Genomic DNA, 12,609 nt, shown 5'->3' on the forward strand with positions numbered 1-12,609 from the left:
TAGGCTAATCTCACACTAATTCAGCAAACATACAATAAAAGGAACTTAAAGAAAACAAAATCATGACATAGTCCCTGCCACCTTTCCATCCATTTCTATCAGGCATTTCTAACAGTTTTACAAAATATTGCTGGAACCAGGAACATTAATGCTTTTCCTGAAGCTAGGGCGGCCACAAAATTCTCTCAAAGCCTAAGGGAGAAGAAATACATAAGATCTACTTGTCTGGAATAATCTCAGAACCATCACAAATTGATTTGTTTAAAATAAAAGCAATAGATAATTTCATTCCAAAGAAAATCACACACTCATTATAATCAGAGATCGTTAGCAATTGCTATTAGAGAGTCAAATCTGTGTTTGTGATTTTTAGATATTTTATTGCCTGAAAGAGAAGAATTGAACTAATTGAATTTTAAAAAATTCTATGTGTTTGTGTTGCTTTTTTGAGCCATCAACCTCATAGCAATACCAGCTTGCTGTGGGTGGCACTCAGAGTAAGGTATGACGATCATGTGCACACAAGTAGAAGATGGTACGACGTTCTGATGTGGTCACACCATGATCTCAGGTGTGAGTCTTGGGCCACCTTTAGCCTGATCTTTGAGTGATTTTCTTCTTTACTTTCTTCACTGAGAGAAAGCTTAATGCCAAAGACTTACGATCAGGACATGTCCACAACATTCTGTGTAGATTTTTCCTGCTATAAAGTGATACAGGTTATTTTAAAACAAAAGAGTGAAATAACTTATTGTTCATACGAGCTTCTATATCCATTTTTCAAGCATGACTTAGAATCTTATTCAACAAAGGAGATGGAATTTTCTCCACCATCCTGTGCCATAGAAGACCTGTGAGTCACCCGTCTACCGAACATCCTATTTCACCACCTCCTGGAGCAGAAGCTTGACCTGCCACAGCCAGCCTCCACACCCCCGACGCCCCTTCCCTAAGCCGGCCGCTGGTCCCATGCCCCTCTGCCTTCCCATCCCCTTCCTGGTTCCAGCTCTGGTTCAGTGCCCATGGCCTTTGCAGGTCTTGGGGGCAAATGTAGGCAGGTAGAAATAAATAGTGTGGAGCTGGGGTGGGATGAAAGAGCAGATCCCATCAGGCCAGGTGGCCAGGCACTGTTACGATAGTTGTCGTATTACTGTCACTCTGAAAGCAAAATTTACTGTCGTAAACTGAGCCCCAAGGACCCGCTCCCCTTTTTCTGTCAGCCTGCACCCTTGGATGCAGCTGGGTTTCCCTGCCTCTGGGGTCGCTCTGAAATCCTAAATGGCATAAGCAATGCCCGATCCTCCCACTGCTTAAAATACTAGAGTCTGCTGCTTCAAACTCCGCTTCCAGCTCCTTGTCCAGCTTTGTGGTTTCAACAAGGGGAACCAAATGTCTCAGCCTGTTCTGATAAAGATCTTCTCTAGTAAGACATTGGGACTTTTGAACCTGCGAACTTGGTCTCCATTGCATTTTCTGTCTCACTGCTTTGTGTTTTAGTTGGCTTCCTTCTTTTTATTATTACTATGGTCCAATCAGACATTTAATTGTCTGGAATCCCAGCCGATTGATACAGCAACTTGCTCCAGAAGTGGAATTTCACTGGGAACATCCACGTTCATTTCCCTCCTATTTAATCTTGTTTTTCAGGAAAGACCTATCATCTACCCCTCACAGTACTGAAAACTTTTTTTTAATTCTTATTCTTCAGAGCAGGATTTCCTAGTCTCATATGTTTCTTTCTTAAATTCCTTGAATCAGCTCAATGGTACAGGTACCAATTTTAATTGAGTGGCACAGAGAACAGAATATCTCATCCCAGGAGCTGCCGTCATAAGCAGAGTTTGTAAAAAGGTGGCAGGATACTTGGGAAAGTCTTGAGCACCCTCTGTGCGTGAAGGCAGCCTGATTCCCATGTAGCTCTCTTAAGATGCTTACAACCAACTGCTCCTCCTGTCCTGTTTTTCTTTTTTTAATTTTGAAAATCACATCCATTACAGCAAGATTTAATAAGAGAGATTCTAGTCAGAGGGGCTCCGCCAAGTGCTGACCTGGGTGTTTTTCTGAGGCACAGGATTGAGAAGTTTCAGGAAGGCTCTAAAGGACACATGCCAAGCCCGGAAGTACATCCAGAGCCCCTGCCCTGTGGAGACCAGCGTGAGGTTTCTCATTCCTTGGATGGGCCCCTCCCAGGACACGGTAGAAAATGAGGCTGGAGAATCCTCCCAAAACACACATATCCCAGAAAGACTAGAATATACTCACTGAATGCAGCATTTATACTTTAACTAAATGTATGCTAGAACCCACTAATCCAAAAACAGCAACAACAAAAAATAACAAAAAAGCAAAGCCCCATTTTTTTTAAAGACTGGGCAACAATTCCAGAAACCAATTAGTAAACTCTTACACTCAGCACCCAGATTTGTCATCAACCTAATTGTTGTCCTCAGCACACAGTTACTAAGTAGCCACATCTGCAGGGTGCTGTGCCAGATGCACTTGAAAGCAAGCTACTCTGTCCCTACAGGACCTAGGCCTTGAGTACAGATGCGCCAGACAGGGGCGCTCAGACTGTACAGCACACACACACACACACACACACACACAATGGCTAATTATTCATGTATGTTTTGCAACGAACCGGGGTACCCCTGTTTCATAGAACTGAGAAAAGAATTTGATTATATGCCATCATATTGCACAATGTTTACGAATTAAAACCAAAGGTTTTCAGTACAGACGGCAGCGAACGTAGATCTGGCTTCCTCTGTAGAGTAACAAATCATATTTTAACTGCTCCAGAGAAAAATCATTATACTAGTACTCTTTTGTTTTGTTTTGCGGTACGCGGGCCTCTCACTGTTGTGGCCTCTCCCATTGCGGAGCACAGGCTCCGGACGCGCAGGCTCAGCGGCCACGGCTCACAGGCCCAGCCGCTCCGTGGCACGTGGGATCCTCCCGGACCGGGGCATGAACCCGCGTCCCCTGCATCGGCAGACGGACCCTCAACCACTGCGCCACCAGGGAAGCCCCTTAGTACTCTTATGTAGAATCTTTTTGTTCTGTGATGAATAGTTTAATACAAATACTCCCTAATTGATCTATACGGTCAGAATGAATTTTTCTCTATTTCTAGATTAGGTTTTATTATGAGTTGTCATCCCTAAATTTTACTTTACTGTCAGTCTCTGGAACCTCACATTCTGATATTGCCCCCAGGTGAATCTATAACTCACCAAAAAGCTCCTATAACAAAAATTCTATTATTTGGACGCCATTTACTATTCTGCAACTGGGCTCTGCTGGAAACGTAGGTCAAGAGCCATTACCTACCTGTGTAAATCGACGGCCCTTTACTCTGTTGGCTGCTCAGGGAAAGCGCCAGGGCCCTGTAATTAGCCAGCAGCTAATGTGCTGCAGTTAATGGAATTTTACTGCCCGTTCTTCGGCCTGCTCCACACCGCCTGGGGCCTCTCACCTTCCGTTGTCTCTGCGCGGTGGAACACTCCTCTCCCAGGTGCCTGCAGGTTATTCCCTCACGGGCTGCACCTCACTGCCACCACCACAGCCCCACGTAGCCCTGTCACTATCACGCTTCCCAATTTGCTGCAGTTTGGCGTGGTGTTTTGTCTTTCTCAGCTAACAAGAACGTAAACTAAATGAGAACAGAAACGTGTGTCTGTTTTGCTCACTTTTATAGCCCCATGTCTAGGCCAGTGCCTAGTACATAGCAAGTGCCCAGTAAATATTTGTTGAATTAATTACAGTTCAATGTGCTCTCAGATACAGATTTTGAAAGTTAACTGTGACTTCCATTCTTCTACATATTGTACCACAAACCTTCACCAAATGGTGAAAAGTTGAGAGGCAAGCGCTCAACTTTCTGCTGTCCGCCTTCCCCCGCCTTCTCCCAGGGAAATCTGGGGAGCAGGCATCCCATGAAGTGAATCAAGCCCGGGATATAAAACGTCAGCTCTGAGGGTGCCATTCCCTGGATTCCCTGGGGACCCGGGCATGTGACATGCAAAGCTCCTGAATAGGGCTCTGGGCAAGGAGTAGGCGGTGGCATCTGAGGTGCCCAGGCCTTTCATTTTAGCTCAGGTTCCCAGAGGTGCACCTGGAGATGAGGATCTCCTGGGGAAAGCACCCATTCAAGACTCCTCCCAGCAGAGCCAATATGGGAGGGGAGGGGTCAAATCTGGAGGGGAAAGCGGTGATGCTCAGGGAAGTCCCGACCCCAGCCTGTTTCCTCGGGGTGCTCTCAAGACCCTGCGGCCCTCAGAGTTGGCTCCACGGGAGGGAGGAGGCAGGGCTTCCCCACACGGGCTCTGGCCCCGGACACACTGAGGACTGTCCTTGGAGCACAGCTGGCATGCACAGACCAGGGGGAAGGGGTGCTGGCCTGGGCGGGAGCTTAGTGAGGGGAGAGTGGTGCAGGAGGAGGTGGGAGAGGTGGGTGGCGGAGGGTGCAGGTTTGGGTCTCAATGGGGTGCTTTGGAGGGCCAGAAAGATTCCTATTTTATTTTTAAATTATTTTGGAAACTAAAGGGAAGATGGTTTGCAAGGGGGGAAAGATGAAAGCTGGGAGATACCACATAGAGAGGCTTTAAAATAGTTCAAGCCTTTTACTTTTTCATGCTTCTGAATTTAATTAGGAACCAAGACCAATATATGACACTTGAGATACTCTGAATGTCTATCTGTTCTATTCTATCTCTTTATCTATCTCTACCTATCTATCTATTTTCTACCTACCTACCAATCTACACACACACACACACACACACACACACACACACACACAGAAACATATTATTTTATTCTGATAATTACTCATGGAATCCCACCTTAGGCTAAACCAGGTTTACATTTCAAATTACAGGAGACAAGATGACCTTCTTTACTTAAATGCTCAACATCTCAGACATACTGTCACAGAATACATAAATGACCTTTTATGAATGTTTTGGTTGAATATCTCTTACAATAAACCTGTCCAGGAGATTATATAATAAGATATGTGTGCTTTAAATGACATTTTCTTTAAAACATTTTACAAAATAACTCACTAAAGCTCTGTAAAAGATTAGGCTAAATTACATTATTAAAGCCGGCTGGATTCCATTACAGCTTAATGTTTGAAAATAAATATGTAACTACTTAGGATCTGTGTCTTCCAAACAGAAAAGGAATGTGTGTGAGTGTGTTTTCATGGAACTATGAATAGCCCTGGGTTACCTGCTGCTGTTTCCTGCCTGCCGCACACCAGATCTTTTTGAAATAAATCTATGTCTTTCTCTACATCTGCCGATATTCACTATCTGAGAAAGGTCACAGGTTTCCATGGCAGTTACTATTCGATGGTCATCAATGACATACTGGATTTCACTACTGCTTTATGACATATGTCCACTACAAATAGTATGAAACGTCAAATATTCACAGCCAAGGAATATCTCATTGCCTTAATTAATACTGAATGATATACAGACATTATTTTAAACACAACTGAGCATGATATCTTTCTCTTGATCTTTGTCTTATAAACTTTTCTCAACCGGCTTCTGTCTTATAATTAATATTCCTTTCTTTAGTTTAAAACGTATTTTATGTATTTTAAAATCAGAGGCATTTGTACTGGCCTCTTTTCTTAAGATTACAGTGAGTGGTTGATTTTCTTAAAGGATTAAAATGAAAACACATATTTCCCCTTCCTCAATTTTCTTTTCTTAAATTTATTTTATTTTATAATTATTTTTCTTGGCCGTGCTGCACAGCTTGTGGGATCTCAGTTCCCCGACCAGGGATCGAACCCTTGGCAGTGAGAGCACCGAGTCCTGGACCACCAGGGAATTCCCAATTTTCAAGAAGTTTGAACAAAACTACATTTTAGCTTGTTTAAGTCTTTAACTCCAACTAAAATAAAGATACTGAAGACAAAAAAAATTGCACCAATGGCTGTCTTAAAAGGAAGAGCCCTTTGTTTCATCCATGCATTTAAAGTTGCTCTTTTATGTTGTTACTGATTTACAACCTTCCTCTGAACTTGAAGCCTGCCTGTTGCATATGAAAATAGAACACAGGCAAAAAAATATTTAAACCTTACAAGAGTGACTCTGATCACTTGAACACTTATTATGCCTACTGGATCACCCCTCCTGTATAGACAAAAATAAACAACCTTCCCAAGGTATGAGAATCACAGTCCAGAACTAAGCTGTAGGGACCTCAGTCCTACATTGCAGTTATAGCAAGCATTTCCATCCTCTTCACTCTTTTATTTTGAAAACAACTTTTTCTTAAAATCGTTAAAAATTACAGTAGATTTAAAATTTCTCTTTGTAGTTCCTTAATTACCTCTTCCTCTTTACATAGCTTACATTTTAAAATTCTAGTTTTGTCAAAAAATGTTCAGTTGAAACTTTTTAGAAAGCATACTTGTTACTGAGAAATTAATCAGCAAAATCAGCAAGCTAATTTTAATGATGATTACTATTTTAATGGGTGAATATTTTTAGCTCTATCTGGAATGAAAAAAATGCTCTCTGACTTCGTGAGATTTAAAGTGAGTACAAACAACGTTGCACCACATCCAACAGGCACAGATAGCACATTATCCTAATTCAAATTAGAAAGCTATTTATAGACTAGATTAAGACGCTGCAGTACAGGTAGTGAGAAAACGGTGCAGGAGGAGACCCTGTTCTGACAGGCGGGTGATGAGATAGCACCTGCAAGGCTGCGGTCCGTTAACTGTCCTGCCGAGAATTGCGAAGATCTTATTCTATCCCATTTTTCTTGTTTTATGAGGAAAAAAATATATCTATCAATTTAGGTTAAAGCTGTAAACTACTGTATTATACCTGTTGGGGTATGTTTATGACTCTCATTCATCAAAAGTGAGTGCTGTATGTCTGGTATTTAGCCCAAGTGGAGAATGGAATTTTCCATAGAACGTCGTGTTATGAGTTGCTATGACTCATAATAGGTTCCCATAAATAAGCCCTCCATGAAAAGTGTATTGTAATAGTCGCCGTGAAATATCCGCACCAATAGGTTTTGACCTCCGTATCCGTGACTACATTTTCTGTCATTTGTCTTCACAGTTGAAGCATTAGATGAAACCATAATATTTACTGCTGCACATTTGTTCTCTGTCGGGGTAATACATTGGGAGGCAGCGTCCTGCTCTAACAGCCCAGGGCAGGCAGATCGGAGGGAGGGAGACTGTCAAGGTTTAGACAGTGTGGCAGCAAAAGGGCACATGTGTAACTCATGTGCTTCTAGAATATCCTGGTGAAGAAAATTGATACATTCAAAGGTTTTTTAAAATAGTGAAACTACTGCTTGAGAGAGGAGCTTCATGGAATTGGAAGCAATAATAATAATAGTAATAACAACAACAATAGCAGTGAGGTGGCTCTGGCTTCTCTGTACCCAGGTACCCACAGCAGCAGTAGAACCTTTGGCAGTGACCTCGGGATTGAAGGCATCTCTCTGCCCATCCCATCCTTTTCCTCACCCAGACTATGGGTAAATTAACAATGAGGGCTTTTGACTCCAGTAGCAAATAGCCTGAAACTAAGGTTTAAATTAAACTACTTGTCCACAATCACATAGCTTGTAGGAAGTAAAGTGAGATTCAAATCTGGGTTTTCCTCACTCAAAAATGGCAGTTGTGCTTTTTAACGTATTTGCATCATAAATAACTAATGGGGAGGAAAATAGATATTGAGAGACATCAAAATATTACTTAGGAGCCAAGTATTTGAATCTTGTTGCTTTATCCAAACTAAAATAATGAACTAGATACATAAAATTACCTTTACTTCTGTCAAGTGGTTAAGGGATGTTAGACTATACACTCAAAATCACGTGTTTTTACTATAAAATATGACAGTCACTGAGCCATGATTGAGAATTATGTTTCAGTTACACATTGTGTGCACTTTGATTCAACAAAGAATTATTAAGCATTTACTGTGTTCTCTGGGGAATAGGGATAAAACGATGGTTAAGCATAATCTCTATCATCCAAGGAGCTTAGTATCTAGGAATTGGAATCAGATAAGTTTACTAAAATGCTATAGGATTAGACAGAAGATGCGCTCTGTGTCCTAAGAGCACAGACAATAGAATGGTCAGTTCTGCATGGGAGGCTTAGAACAGGCTTCACAAAGAGGATTATGTTTAATAAATTCTTGAAAATTAATAGGTACTTATCAGCCAAGAGTAGGGAAGAAAAGAAATTCTATAAGAAAAGGGAACAGGAGAATCCAAACAAGTGAATCAGTGTGACTTGTAACCAAAATTGTGAGTGGGAGCTCGCATGACCTGGGTTATCTGTGATACATAGTCGAAGCAATAACAGTCCTATTCAATATCTAATGTAAAGAATTTAATTAGCTATAAAACATTTGAGAAACTGTCCAAAGGTAAGGGGACTATATGCTCTTTTTTGTGTGTTTATCAAACTTATTGAAGTGAAAATACCTAGAGGAAAGTGAACAGGTTATGTGAACAGCTTGCTGAATTGCCACAAAATGGAGTGTCCTGTAGAACTACGGCCTAGGCCAACAAAGGCACACTGCTCTCCCATGGCTCCAGCCCCATGGCTGGGGCACACGGGTACACTGTCTCCCCCAGCCTCCCTTCCAAGGCCAGGCGGCCACGTGGCTGAGTTCTGACCAAGGTGATATGTGTTACGCAGGCCCCAGCTGTACGGAAGTGGGCTTGCCTTTCTGTGTGTCTTTATCAATTTCACCAACAACATGTAGAGGACAGGCAGGGCGGAGCCACAAGCTGGAACAAAAGTGCGGCCCTGAGTCATCACGCAGCCTCCGGACAACCAGGAATGCCAGCTTGAACTTCTTCATGAGGAAGAAGGAGCGTTTATTGTGCTAAACACCGAAATGTTCGTCTCTGTTTGTTACAGCCGCTGCCATCACTTACATTCTATCCGGGAATTGACCCAGTGAGCAAGAAATGTCCGTCCTATATAAAAGGAGATGCTTTAATTTGAGGAATCTGCATTTCCTTGCATGACTGAAGCACAGACTGTCTGTAGGGAGAAGGGAGAGGGGTGAGGACTCGGGCCCTGATGAAAGCAGCTGGTGGAAATGTGGTATCATGTGTCTCTGCTGTCACTGTCAAGTTTTTACCTTTATTTTGGGGGCAGGAGTGACAATTAAAGATCACTGAGTGGAAAAGAAATGTGATCACATTTTTTTTTAACATCTTTATTGGAGTATAATTGCTTTACAATGGTGTGTTAGTTTCTACTTTAAAACAAAGTGAATCAGTTATACATATACATATGTTCCCATATCTCTTCCCTCTTGTGTCTCCCACCCTCCCTATCCCACCCCTCTAGGTGGTCACAAACCACTCAGCTGATCTCCCTGTGCTATACGGCTGCTTCCCACTAGCTATCTACCTTACGTTTGGTAGTGTATATATGTCCATGCCACTCTCTCACTTTGTCCCAGCTTACCCTTCCCCCTCCCCATATCCTCAAGTCCATCCTCTAGTAGGTCTGTGTCTGTATTCCCATTTTACCCCTAGATTCTTCATGACCTTTTTTTTTTTTTTTAGATTCCATATATATGTGTTAGCATATGGTATTTGTTTTTCTCTTTCTGACTTTCTTCACTCTGTGTGACAGACTTTAGGTCCATCCACCTCACTACAAATAACTCAATTTTGTTTGTTTCTTTTTATGGCTGAGTAATATTCCACTGTATATATTGATATAGCCACTATGGAGAACAGTACAGAGGTTCCTTAAAAAACTAAAAATAGAACTACTATACGACCCAGCAATCCCACTACTGGGCATATACCCTGAGAAAACCATAATTCAAAAAGAGTCACGTACCAAAATGTTTATTGCAGCTCTATTTACAGTAGTCAGGACATGGAAGCAACCTAAGTGTCCATCAACAGATGAATGGATAAAGAAGATGTGGCACATATACAGTGATCACATTTTTGTTTCAAAATGATAACCGTGTCTGCCACTGAGACTACGAGACGGAGGCAAGGAGGGTGGTTGGAACAGCCCTTGTTGAGCTTGGACCTCCACCGGCCTGGAGTGCCCTGACCCCGCCCACTTGGTGTCCTGTCCTGGCATCTCGAGGGCATGCCCAGCCCAGCTGCGGAGCCAGCCGCCCCACAGATACGCAGCACCGGACATCCTTTCCTCGGCTCTCCTGCAGCTCAGAGGAGGATTTCAGCCTCTGACAGCACTTCCCTGCTGTACCAGTGGAGTGAACCACTCTGGAACCACGGTCTGGATCCGATTTCAGACAAAGAGTTCACCTCTGTAATCACGGCGCTGATCCCAGAGCTGCATGAGACGAGACACAGAAATGTAACTGACAGCCAAGAGGACACACACGCTGGGACGGCTTCTCTGGGTGTGAGATTCCCTTGGCGGGGTTGGCTCTGGGCCTTACCTTACCCGGTGGATTCGCCAAGCTGGGAGTCATCAGACCCAAGACGTGATGCTGAAGGCCAGAGGGCCTGGCCTTCCGCTGAGCTGGGGTCACCAGTCCCTGTTCCCTATGTGGAAGGAGGCAGTGTTGCAGAGGGTCTTTACTGCAAGGACCCAGGTGGAAGGCAGGTTACCAGGGTTCTTCTGCTTGGCCAGCATGCAAGAAGTTCCTCAGAGGACACAATGGGGCTTCTCACCCTCCATACTATTGATACTTTGGGGCCCAGTGATGCTTGTGTCGGGGGCTGACCTGGGCACCTAGGATGCTTAGCAGCATCCCTGACCCCCACCCACTAGATGCCAGTAACACCCTGCCCCAGCCCCAGGTGTGACAATCAAAGACGCCTCTAGACATTGCTGCTGTGCCCTGGGTGGCACGCAGGATCATCCCCAGTTGAGAAAGACTGGTACAGGAGGTGCTTCTAGTGATGGAGGGATTTATTTTGGACAGGAGAACAGTTCCTGCCTTCCTTTTCTACTTTTTAATGAGTTACTGCCACGCAGAGCCCAAAGAAATCATCCATTGGATTCTTAACTTTGTAAATTCTCCCTCCATTTGCAAAGTGAGGGCTGAGAGCTGACTATTCATCTATCCAATATCCAACAGATGAGGCTGCGTTTTTGCAAGCCCAAAAGAGCTTTCCAAATTCCTCAGTCCAACTGAGGGACCGGTTCTAATATACTTTACATCTTTGTGGGGAAAACTGCATCAGAATAATTCAAATAAAAAGGCCAAACTGCATGATTCATTTCGGAAGAGTAGTTCAAAAAGTGAGCCCTACTTTAAAAATTCACATTTTTATTTTTATCCAGGACTCTGATAGTTCCACTAGAGATAAATGATTCCTTCTCAGAGGGGAAATAAGAAACAGTTTAATCTTGGCCTTCTATTGCTTGAAACTATTCCACCTCTGTGAACTCATTTCATATTTTAAGCTCCCAAAAAAGAACAGAAGAATTTAGCAAGCCCCCATATGACCACATATTGCTAATAGAACAACTTGTCATTTGAAAAATGTCCACTTTTCTGAAAAGACACTCGGTATCATGTACCACGGGATAGATTACAGTGCAGGGCAGTCCCTGTTTTGAACTTGTCCAATATTTATCATTCAATAAGCACTAATATTTACTCATTTATTTAAAATACTTTTTAAATAAATTATCTGGACATTATCTGAAGCACTGGGAACGATTCTTTGAAAAAAGATGACATAGGTCCACATACAGCTGACAGTTCCACGGAAGCCACCTTCAGTTAACTGGGAATTGAAATCTGGTGCTCTCAGGGCAGGGGTGGCAGGTCAATGTGCTCCTATGTGAAGGGCACATTACCTGGGTTCAGGGCTTGGCAATGCTCCCATGGAAGCAGCATCCAAGCAGGAGAAGCTGGCAAGATAAACGTGGGGAGGAGTGTCCTAAGCAAACCCCAGAGGTGCCACCATGAAGGTGTCCCTCTTGTAAGGTCTCATACATGACCCTCAGAGTTTGGAACTCAGCGACCAGCAGCCCAGGTGTGTTAGGCTGGTCGTTTCGCCTTCTCCCTGGGGGAAATAGAGAAGGGAGAGACACTTCCTTTGCCTATGGTGAAGGACCCAGGTGCAGGTGGGTCCCCCACCCTTGTACACACTGACTCAGGCCCCCTCCTCTTGGAAACCTTGCAGGGCCACTCAACCTTCCGTTGATCCCTTCTCCAATCTTCTCTGACTTTCTAGAAGGTTCTAAGTTTCTAGTTAGGATTCTAGAACCCTAACTGTCAGTACTATTCAAATAGGCTCTTAATTATTTATGCGTTTCCTGTGTACATGATTTCGACTTTCTCAACACAAAAATAATAAACTCTTCAAGGTCAGGGAAAGTGTCCATCATGTTTGTTCTGTACGTTCCAGTGAGCCATACCCACTTCAACAAATAAGTTGTGTTTAGATCTGCGAGGAAGTAACTCAGGCAAGTGTAAAATGAAGAGCAGAGATGTGTGTGTGAGTAGGAAGGACACCCTGCTGCACAAGGTGCCCTCCAAATGCAGTGGTTCACACCAGACAGAGGTGTCTTTCTTCTCAGTGACAGTCTAGGGTGGGTGGACAGGCTCTGCTCCAAAGAGTCACATCTGGCAC

This window comes from Delphinapterus leucas, chromosome 2 (genome assembly GCF_059928025.1).
Source record: "Delphinapterus leucas isolate spDelLeu-1000000601 "Yukka" chromosome 2, BTC_Dleu_Yukka2, whole genome shotgun sequence".
In the NCBI taxonomy this organism is placed as follows: Eukaryota; Metazoa; Chordata; class Mammalia; order Artiodactyla; family Monodontidae; genus Delphinapterus; species Delphinapterus leucas.